Below are 12,410 nucleotides of genomic sequence, written 5' to 3'. Positions count from 1 at the left end.
ACCTGTACCCTATATGTATATCTTTACAATGCCTGTTGATTTAATCTTTTACACCAGTGGGTGGGGGGTCATTTTGATAAGGCGGGTAATAGCTTTGAGGCTGCAATGGGGGAGGGCTGATGGGTCTAAAATCAACCCAACAGATTATTAATACGCATATACTTTTATATTGCAGTTTCCATCGACCAAGGAGGAGTGGCAAAATATTGCACGTGATTTCCGTGATCTTTGGAATTTCCCTAATTGTGGTGGAGCTATCGATGGCAAACACGTCAGAATCATGCCCCCTGCAAAGAGTGGATCTTTTTATTATAATTATAAGGGGTTCTTCAGCATTGTTCTAATGGCCATCGCTAATGCCCGATACGAGTTTGTATTTGTGGACATTGGGAAAAATGGTAGAGTTTCAGATGGAGGAGCCCTGGAGAATACCTTTTTCCACGACCAACTGAAAAAAAATGAACTGAATCTGCCAGAGCGGACTGAAAATGAGCACGGTTTGAACTTTGTTTTTGTGGCAGGTGAGGCCTTTGCATTGCACCCTAATGTCCTTAAACCCTACCCACAAAGGGCACTGAACAGGGAACGACGCATTTTTAACTATCGCCTGTCACGTGCCAGGCGAGTGGTTGAAAATGCGTTTGGGATTCTAAGTAATAAATTCAGAATTTTTCACAGTCCCATCAATCTGCGCCTAGATAAGATTGACAAAGTGGTGCTGGCCTGTTGTGTGCTGCACAACTACATGCGCAGAAAAGCGGTGCACACACAACAACTGGGGGCTACAGTGGACGAGAGCCAAGTTGTTGACGAGCCTATTGGTCTGACAGCTTTGGCAACTAATTTAAACACCAGAAATGCATCAACGCAAGCAAAGTTGTCAAGAGACGAGTACTTGAATTATTTCAATGGTGTTGGGGCTGTGGAGTGGCAGAATGACATGATTGCTTAAAAATGTACCTTTTTGTCATTGTAAATATATTGTTTTTTGGTGTGTAATAATCAATATTTTGCCAATAAAATTTGTATACTCACAGTTCCGCACAAGTTGTCCTCTGCGTCTTCTTGCAGCAAGGAGGGGGAGGTGGAGGCCGAATCACGGCAAGTGAGTGGTAGTACTCAGGTGCCAGGCATTCCTGGAGGGCACAATGCCACGGCACCTGGAGTGCAGACTGTACCCAGTACTGGTGTTTATGTACTAGCAAGTAGTTGCTCCACCACACCTATTTCTATGCCAATTTCTCCTGGTACTTTTGTACAGTCTCCAGGAGCAATACATGAAGGTAAATATTGAAACAACATGCATGTACCCCATATGTATATCTGTGCCCTATAGTCACCCTGCATGGTAAATGATATTTTCACACGGACACCAACTAGATTACAGAATTTTTAATTTTTATATAAATTATTAACTTATAAACTTATAAAAAATATAACATAAATAACAAGTAAATAAATAATAAAGAAATACTTAAACATAAAAATATTTAAAACAATAATGCACTTAAATAAACTATATAAAATATTTACATATGGTGGTAAACTTGTCCCACCCCATAATCCCCTGTATCCATCGGTGGTTGGGAGGGAGATGGACTTTCCACTAAACTCTGGAAGGGGCCACCAGGTGGACCTGGTGGGAGCGTATTAGCCGACGTTGCCGGTTGGTGCTGCCTTTGCCCAGTTGGTGGCTGGAAATGTTGATACTGGGGATATTGCACCGGGTGAAATACCGCTTGTTGGGGTATAGGAGCTGGGCTGATGGGTTGAAATTCAACCCTAGGCAGAGGGGTCTCATCGGTGAGCCGTGTGTGCCGGGACAGAGTCCCCACACGGGCCCGGTACAGCGTCTCATAAAATATGCGCTCTACCTCCACCCTTGTAGCCGGGTCCAACTTTCGCAAATTGTCAGCCAATACACTCCCCACCCGGTCCGCATCATCCTCATCCATGGTCATCAATCGGTTGGCAGACTCCAGGATCTTGGTGGTTGCCACGTCCGCAGCATCTGGAGTCTGCCTCGGCCTTTTGCGCCCTCTTCTTGATGGCGCTTCTGCTGGAGGTTGAGCGCTTGTTTGCGGTTCAGCGCTGGTCGTGGCGGTTGGTGTGGGGGTGGAGCAGAGGGCCGGTGAAGGCAGCTGTGATGCCACCTCCAGCGATGCCGAAGATTCATCCTCGGCAAATAGCGATGGCTGTAACAAAACAAGATGACAATGATGTATCACTATCGATTTTTAAGACTTCCATATATTTTTATATCTACGCAGAAGAACGCAGCCCATACACCACCATGTTGCTGCCATGGATGAAAGTGAGCTAGTTGAAGAGGCGTTATGACTGGCATCTCTGGAAACTAATTATTTAGATACCAGACATACCAAATACTAATTTAAACACCAGAAATGCATCTATGCGTGCTAAATTAACAGGGATGAATACATGCAGTATTTTATTGGTGTTGGCGCTGTGGATTGGCAGAATGATATTATTCCGTTAATTTTAGACAACAAAAAATATTACAATAATCCGCGCCAGAAAGACTACAACAGTGTAGATACCAGGGATTACCAATGCCAACCAAAAGTTCCAAATACAAAAAATGTGGTAAATGCACTTGCGATGTCTGAATATTGATCACTGTGTTCTCAGGCGGATAAGAGTATAGCTCCACCACTGAGAAGAACCAGAATTAGGGCCACAGAGAAGGTCAAATTGACGATGTATAACCAAAAGGGGGGGGTATCGCCCCCTGCAACTGACCTCTCTGTTGTGCCCAACAGAGAGGTCAGTTGCAGGGGGCGATACCCCCCCTTTTAATTTTACATGTTCACAATTTTTATACTGTACTTGCTGTTATATTTATCTGGTTTGAAAAAAAAAATTAAAATAAAATCCGTCTACTTACTGTGCCGCAAATGGTGTCATCAGAAACCTCTTGGTTGCACGCGGAGGTGGAGGGGGCAGGCTGGTTCCTTGAAGTGTTGCTGACCGAATCCCTGGGCAGCTCCTGGTCCACCGTGAAGGCCAGCAGGTCGTAGTACCACAGCCTGGGCACATAGACTTGGTCTGCCCCTGCCCCAGACCGCTTTGAGGTCTCAACCTTATTCAGTTCTTTTTTAAAGACGGTCCTCATATTGGCAATCCGAGTCCGGACCCACTCTACATTTGCTGTGGGGTAGTATGTCTGGCTCACCCTCACCAGCTCCTCCAGAGCAGATAGCCTCTTCTGCCGATTGGAATGGTCTCTGGATTTTGTGTTCCAGAGACAATTTTGATCCCTGTAGGCCTCAATGAAGTCCTTCATGAACTCGACATTTTTTTCTGCCATGGTTGAATTTCTGTTCCAAAAAATAAAATAAAAAGGCATATTATTTTCTTGATACACAAAGCACACCATAAACCATTTAATGTACAGGTGTTCAGTCTGTGGGCCACTAGATATACTGTAGCTATAGTACAGGAGTTGAAACTCTGTGGGACATAGGATACACGGTCACTACAAGCCCCAGCATACCCATGGCCCACAGATTGAAGTCCCTGTCATAGAAAACTACACATTTTGTTTTAATACTCACCGAAATAATTGTCGATACAGTCCGGAAAATTCGCTGCGCTGCTCCGATCAATCCAACAGCAACGACGGAATATTCTTTCGTGCTGAACGTGGCTTGAAACACAGTGATTGGATGAGCACAGGAATCTCCGCCCCACTCACGTGCTTCGCGTCACACAGACACGGGACATCGAGGAGCCATGTCGGAGGGTCTGGCGCCACCGCATATGGGGGAGGCCAGTACAGCACCTTTGTTTTCCAATTCAGCACTGATAACAACAGATAAAGAAATCGCTGACAACAAGGAGAAAAAAGTGACGCGCGCATCCGCCATGTCATCTGCAGAGGTGGAACTGATGGTCAAAATGCTGGATAGAAGGGACTACGATTGTTCGAGAAAAACATACCCCAAGACAAATTATAGAAAAGAAATTATTATGCAGCGTGTATGCAAGGAGATAAAGGAGAAGTTTGGGAAAAGAAGGTCCAAATACCAGCTCCAAAAACGGTGGTCGGACCTGAAGCACAAGGAGCAGGCCAAGCTCAAGAAAATTCGTGGAATTATTAAAAGAAGTGAGTCCAATGCCCTAGGTGGCTTTATTAATATACTGTCTTGATCCATTACATTTTGTGTGTTTTGCTGACATGTTGCTTGTTTTTACTCAGAGGAAATCCAATCCAGGAGAAGACATGAGGAAGGCAGAGACAGGGCCTCCAACCTAAAAATAAAGAAGGAGAGTACAACAGGTAAGGTTTTGTACCAGCACACCAACAGAACAACACATGTTTTATACACACAACAAGGGGTAGTAATATGTCACTTTACCTTGTCACTATAGATGATATCCAGGCTGCGCAGCCGATGGAAGGGACCACAGAGGGCCACCAAGTGATTGCGATCACCAGCAGTGTAGATGGTGAGTGTATACTGCAAATCATCTTTATGGGATAGTGACGTATCATTTGTGGAAAGGTAAACATTTCTTTATCTGTACTTATTATAGATATCATCGAGATTTCAGATGTCAGTGCAGAGGGGGAGAAGAACACACCATCACCTGACACGTCCAGCGACGAAAGCACAATGCAAGAAAACATGACACAAGTCCATAAATGTCTACAAGAACTTAGCGGGAAAGTCCATACCGTAGCCCAAAAAATTACGAAAATCCAAAAAGGCGTAGCAGTAGTACACTCTTTATATGAAAAAATTTATAACAGGCGGCAACACCCGAGCCGGCTCGGATCTGGCCCGGATCCCCGATATTCGGATCTGTCGGATCTCGGGGATCCGGACCCGCTCAGCTCTACAAATAACCAGTACTTGCAAACGGGTAAAAAGCAGAGTCCTACACGGTTCAGAGCCGTTTTTTATGCAGTGTGAATGGCTCTGAACCGGTATATAAGACTCAGGCAGCAGTTAACACTGAGCTGGTCATCAGCGCAGTGAACATTTAATCATCGGGATCTGATCATTGCATATGCGCATATGTAATGAGTGGCTCATTCATATGCGCATACGTAATTAGCTGGATTCGCTCCCTCCTAGTGGGAGGGGGTTGTACTAGGTGCTGGCTGTGTGTGGGGGGGGGGGGCTGCTGCTTTACCGACACCCAGTGGCGTAACTACTGTAAGGCAGCCCCAGCTGCCGCTTGGGGGAGCAAGCCACAGTGTGGTCTGAGTGGGCGCCGGCACCCGCTCAACACACTGATATGCTGCTGCCTTTCTCTGTCCACTGGCTGATCACCAGAGGCTAGTCAGCGGTTGCAGCCATGGCAGAGGTGACAAATCCTTCAACTGATTCAATTGACTGTACACAGAGCCGGCTATTGGCTACTGTGTACAGGATGGGCGGGCGGATGGACATGCTAGGGCGGCCTGGGATACATTGGAGCCAAGGGAAGCAGCAGTGTCTGCTGGTCTCTCTTCCTATCTCCTGCTTCAGCTTCTCCGTTATGCATGTGACGTCATCACATCACGCGCTGGGGAAACATGCTGAAGAGGAGTTGGGGGGGGGGGGCACAATTTTTTTGGCAGGGGGGAGCAAAATTTATAGTTACGCCACTGCCGACACCTGTGGCTGCCGCCCCGTGGTCACCCCCTGAACCCGCTCTGCCTATTGCATGGTATATTACTGGTTAATTGCCATGTACCTTTCACAATGGGTTCAATGTGAAAGGTCCAAAAATGGTAATTAAACAGTAATACCGTTTACAACATGCAGTGTGTATGGGGTTAAACTTGCTCTGACCCAGTTAAAGAAACATTTAAAAAAAACGGGTCAGAGCAGATTTGGCAGTGTGAAAGCAGCATAATAGGGTGAATAAGTGCAGGGCATGTTAGAACTACAGTATTTAACTAGCACCCTCACATACCCACAATTTAATGTGTATTGCACATACTGTAGACACTGATTAGACAATTTCCAGGTAGGAATTTATCTCACTTGGACACTTCATATATGCTTTCCTCTGCAGTAAAGGTGAATGCATATAATGACAACTTAAGGCCCCCATACATTAGGCCGACTTGTCCTTAGGACAAGTCGGACCCAATTCTCCTGTGAGCCGCCCGGCAGCTCCCTGGGAGGCTCACATACAATTTGGCACTTGATGAGCCAGTTTTTACATGTGATAAATCGCTTGCGATTTATCACATGTAAAACAAGTGGGGAGCTGCAGGGCGGTGAGGAGCAGTGGGGTGGGCAGCGGCAGTAGTTGGGGCGGGCAGCGGCAGTAGTTGGGGCGGGCAGCGGCAGTAGTGGGGGCGGGCAGCGGCAGTAGTGGGGGCGGGCAGCGGCAGTAGTGCTGTGATCACAAATAGCAGCGCTGCCGCTGCGGGACGAGACGCACAGTGGCGGCTATTATATTTTCAAAATACCTGTCAAATGACCGGCCGTTCTGTGATTGGCTGAGAGATTGGCTGTGATTGGCTGAGAGAGCTCTCAGCCAATCAAAGAACGGCCGGTCATTTGACAGGTATTTTGAAAATCTAATAGCCGCCACTGTGCGTCCCGTCCCGCAGCGGCAGCGCTGCTATTTGTGATCACAGCATGCCGGCCAGGTCAGCATCACTCGCCGCACCCGGCACCCGCTGGGAACTCATTTGTGAGCCGCCGCCCGCCCCCACTACTGCCGCCGCCCGCCCCCACTACTGCCGCTGCTATTTGTTATCACAGCATGCCGGCCAGGTCAGTGTGTCTGCCCGCCATGCTCCCCCGCCCCCCTGTGTCTGCATGCATATGCCTGACAGGTGGGCAGGCATATGCATAGCATACAGGGAGGTCGGATGATCTTATGTGCTGACCGTCCGACCTCCCTGATCCGGTCCGATGCACACGGGACCGCGCATCGGATCGGATCATATATCACACACCTGCGATTTTGGGGCGATTTCATCCGGTTATCGGCCCAAAGTGCCGAAATCGGATAAAATCGTCCCAAAATCGTATAGTGTATGGGGGCCTTTAGAAAAATGGTATACATGTAAATACAAAGTCACACAATTATATCAACATTTGGTAATCTTAACACAGTACTGTACCCCATAACACTGCTAAAATGATATACAGTATATAGAGCCTAGAGTGCACTTGACGTGTAGCTTTACACATACAGTATACTGTAGTTTGTATGTCTGAGGTGAACAAAACAAATGAAAGTTGAAAACATGCTTACCAATCATTGTAATAAAGTTATATCTTATCGCGTCATCAGTCGATTACTGCTATACAATATTTCATGCTGTATCTTCTCATTACACATAGGTCCTTATTCTGGTTGACTCGCAAGGCTGCGAATTTTGCAGCCTTGCGAGTCCCTCAGATGCTGCACGCCACCTGCACAGCCATAACCCCTCCTCCCCCCGAACCTCTATGGTGTCTCTGATCTGTGGGCCCCCTGTGCGAGGATGGGCAGCTGACACCCGCGTCATTGGGGAATAACCATGGGAAAACCCAGCGTTCTTGTGGGTACGCCCATGAAATGCTGGGTGTTCCCATAGGCAAATTACCCGGCCTGCCTCCCCACGCCACTCTGCGTCCCCCGCCCGGACTACTGTGTGCGAGAACTGTGGGCGCTCGCACACAGCGACTGCACATGCACATAAAAGCCTATGCATGGGGACCGACTGAAACAGAATAACCCCCATATTGTATTGCCACGCTCTCCTTGTATAAGTATGTTGGAAAACTAAGAAAACAGTTTATCAAAAAATAAAAAAAGTTTAAAATATGCAGCACATCTTGGGTCTGATTTTGGTTGACTCGGTAAGCTGCAAACAACGCAGCTTATCGAATGCCAGAGAGTCCACCCCACTGTCCTGGTGAAAATCTGCACTCCCCGCCACCGAGTCCCTTTGCAACCCTGCAAAGGGATGTGACACAAACCTCCACATTCCATCACTGCAGGAGAAATCATTTGATGGTCACCATGGACACGGTGGGCGGCTGATTTCCTGTGATGTCAGCTACCCGCCCAGGCACACATCAGCCCACCTGCATCACCATGGGAATGGCCAGTGTTTTTATAGGGACACTCGTGAAATGCTGGGCATTCCCATGGGCGACACCCATCCCGGTCACAACACGCCCCTGGCCCGCCCCAATCCATGCAAACGACTTGCATAGTCACCAAAGCCATTCACACATGGAACCAGCACATTAGGGATGGGTTATCATATGATGTTTCATCGGTAACATCGGATTTATGGTTCCAATGTTTAACCCTGCAATGTTGAGGATCCAATGTTTCCTCAACATCGCTAGATTTCTCCGCCGATGTTTTTCTCAATTTTCCAATGTTTTTTTTCTTTTGTGTGTCACTGTGTGGTGCTGTCAATGCTTCGGGCAGCCAGCTCACTCCTTGTTTTATATTCATTGAAAACTGAAAACACAGATACAAAACAGTAACACACAATTGTGTGGTGATGATACAGACTTCAGTTGAGAGAGGAGAAGAGAGAGAAAAAGAAAAAACTAAAGAGTATGTGAGAATATTACTGGTCCTGTATAGTATACTCCTATATTGCAACAACAACAAAAAGCCAGGTTTTTCAATGTACAGTATGTTCTATGTTGCATTGTATGTACAGTTTTTTGTTATTTTCTATGTTCAACTTAAGTTATTAGCCTGTTGCTACTGGTATAAATCAAGTTAAAAATGGTACTTCCTCATCTTTGCTGCCACCGCTTACGCTATGGACCTGACGTAGCGCACAGCGAGCCGCGAGGATTATTTTCGGGGTCCACGCCACCATCTATTACCTTTAGTAATGTTGTGGCGAGCGAAGCAGTGCGAGCCACTGAGCCCAAAGCATGATGAGCAATCGTGAGGGGACAATCATGATTCACATAGTGGCTAATGCAACTTGCATAAGCGGAGGCCGCAAAGATGAGCTTTGTTAAATGTGGTCTATAACATCCGTGTTCTTTCCTAGTGAATAGCCCTTTGTAACTGAACCCCTTAATAAGGCTCTGTCCTTTATCCACAGTCTGTGATCCGCATCTGCCAGATAATGATAGAAAAGCTGAGTACTCTTGGCTATACGGTCTATTTCAGGCAACAGGCTGTTATTGTTGTTGAAAATACTCTATGGGGGTTATTCTGAGTTGATTGCCATTGTGCAAATTTGCATGGTGATCGAACGACTGCACATATGCAGCACGCATATGCGATGCCAAACTGCCCAGGCACGATACCCATATCCTTATCTATAAATTGCGAACATCGGTCAGTGTGTATGATCAATATTGACCCCCCCCCCGTCACATGTACATGCAGCTCAATCTGACAATCGTCAGCAACTGCATGTATAGAGCGGATGGGGTGGTTCAACTGTCCTCTAATTCCAGCATCTTCAGTTGGAAACAGGACTGGGTACTACAGTATGTAGGTTAGCTAGGAAGTGCAGTGTAACATAGCGATAGCAAAAAGAAATCCAGACTCAAGGCAGATAACTATCAACAACAAGTAAACAGAAAAAAGTATTAAGATCAGGACATGCAGACAGACTGACAGACTAGGTTAAAGTGCTCCTACTATGCCAGTTGATAATTATATAAGCCTGAAGCTTACTGATTGAGCATTTAGTGCTGTCAGCTCATTATGGGCAATTGTCTGCAATCCCACTTCTCTATGTCTGATCTACACTACAGTTACTGTATTTGGTAAAATAATTCTGACCTAAGTTGATGGTTAACCCAGGGGATACAACCAGGAGTGTCAGAATGGGGCTAGGGCTTGGAAAGGGGGCAGCTCGCTTCCCCCAAACATGCAAGAAGACACCAACACTGAAGGCAGAGCAGGGAGGCACAAGGCTTGAGAGGTGCTCTCCCTGCTCTGCTATACAGTACCTTACTCATGTGTCTACCATTAGTGCCGCTGCACAAGTTTGTCAGGCAGTGGCTCGGCAATGTGAAGAGAAGCACCTCTTCCTGCAGCATCAACCCATGCATGCAGAAAGAGGGAGGAGATTACAGATCTCCAGCTGCAGAGGCTGCATGGCGGGACCTATTTCACAGCCCTGGCCTAGACTCTGCTGTAGCTGAGGCTGCAGGTGCAGAGCGGTCACCCTGCAACTTGTAAAAGAGGCTTCACCTGGTGTAATGTGTAATTTTAGGCTCTACATGGCAGTGTATTGGCTCTACCTGGCACAATGTGTACAGGGGGGCCACTCAGTCTTAGTTGCTCCATAGACTTCTGTACAGGTACAAGCAATCCGTCTAAGGTGCCTAGAAACTAGGGGCACCAAACTGAGATTTTATCTTGCCATCCCCAACCAAAACACATTGTGAAGCCCTGGATACAGCATCAACATATTGTCCAAAGCTCAAAACCTTCAGTGAAAATAAAGTTTGTGTCAGTACTGTATGTGCCTATTTTTGTGAAAATGTGCATGGTTATATGGTAAAGTACATGTATCTGATGCGGACTGGAACATAAAAATATGGCGAGAGTAGCTGATTTTATGTTCAAATACAAACAAAAACATTTCACACATATGGGCACAGAACAAGGCTTCCAGAGCCTTAAAACAATTATGCTCTGATCACACTTGTCTGTCCCATTATTTATGAATTAGTGTATAAGCTGCAGTCATTAATGGGGAGCAGTGTTTTTTCCTTATTCAAGTGTTTTTATTTTCTAAGTATTGTTATTGTACATGTAGAGCATTGTTTTTTTCTTATTCAAGTGTTTTTATTTTCTAAGTATTGTTATTGTACATGTAGAGCATTGTAAGAGTTAGACAAGAGTGAGACAGGAGCAAAACAGTAGGATCACAGTCAACCAGAAACCCCAAGTTAATCAGCTCGTAAATGCCATGTCTCAGGCTGTTTGAAAAATGACAGCTAGGAGCATATTGGTTGGTGGTTAATCACCAGTCTCCATTTTATCACATTTCAAGGCTTACTACATTTTGCCCCTGCTGTAAAACTACTTTGAAGAAACTACACTTTGATCTCTCTCCAAATCAACCTGGTTTCTCCATATCCTTGACACTTCTTGCTAGGCATTCTGCTTGGGCTTTCCAAGAAAATAAACCTTGCTACATTTCTGATTGTTTTTAAGTATTTTCCCTACAGCTTCTGCAGTCAATCTGACAGGGCCTGACTACAGGTTCCAGGTGCCCTAGGCTTATACACATGTATTTCCCCTTGTAATGCCGCTAAACACACATGTGTATGGGCACTCAGTGACTCACCATTCATGCCGCCCATGTGCATGTATTGAAGAGTATACAACTGGCATGTAGGACGTAATGCTTGTGATGTGTGAAGGAGGCTTTGGCTTTAGGCTGCTCAGCTGCCACTGTGGCACAAGGTACATAAAGTAATGGTTCCATTAGTAGCTACATGGTCACATTGGCACAGCCATCTGGCAGTCACCTTAAGAACATTATGCACCATAGTACATTGGGACGCGTGATAGCTGACAAGCATGGAATAAATTAGGACTTTTTTAAAATTCCCTGGTTGTCACCTACAAGGTGACCCTCCCCCCTCGGCCTATTGGTTAGTCAGGCACTGCATCCTGGATACCTCTCCCCAGCTCGACCACTGTAGCCTCGCCATGAGTATCTGTCCTTGTACCCTAACCTTCTTCCTAATACCTTAACCCTTAATCCGACACCTTAACACTAAGGCCCTTATTCAGATCTGATCGCAGTACAAATTTGTTCTCAAAATGGACAAAACCATGTGCACTGCAGGTGGGGCAGATGTAACATATATAGAGAGAGTTAGATTTGTGTGAGTTATTTTGTTTCTGTAGAAAATGGTGCGCCAGCGCTTGCTGAAGGATGCACAAGACGGTAACATTTAACAAGTTTTAATTAAATATAATATATATTGGCAATCAATAGTTAAAATAACTTTTTTCCTTTTAAAAGAAAAATGATTATGATATAAATAACATAATCTCTCATCTAGATAAGATGAAGATAAAAAGTCATATCAGCTGAAGAAGGATAAAGAATGTTACCATCCTTGGTTGTCCTCTAGAGATTGTTGGAGGAATTTTTAATGCAAGGGATTTGTATCAGGACCGTTGTTTCCGGGTGCTCTGTGTTTTCTAGAGCTCAGAACTCCCATCATGTGGCTCACTCTGACATCTGATTAGTAAGGATAAGGTTGTATCCCACGGCTGCAGCGTGTTTGTTCAGATTCAGTTTTATTTTGTTTCTGTGCAGTGTAAATACTGGCTGTATTATTTTCACACTGCAATATAGATTTCAGTTTCAACACACCCCACCCAAATTTAACTTTCTCTGCACGGGTTATATCTGCCCCGCCTGCAGTGCACATGGTTTTGCCCATTTAGAGAACAAATTTGTACTGAAATCAGATCTGAATAAG

The sequence above is a fragment of the Crinia signifera genome, chromosome 4, assembly GCF_055691185.1.
Source record: "Crinia signifera chromosome 4, ASM5569118v1, whole genome shotgun sequence".
NCBI classification, from domain to species: Eukaryota; Metazoa; Chordata; class Amphibia; order Anura; family Myobatrachidae; genus Crinia; species Crinia signifera.
The sequence above is the reverse complement of the archived record's forward strand: the minus strand, read 5'-3'. Positions refer to the sequence as shown.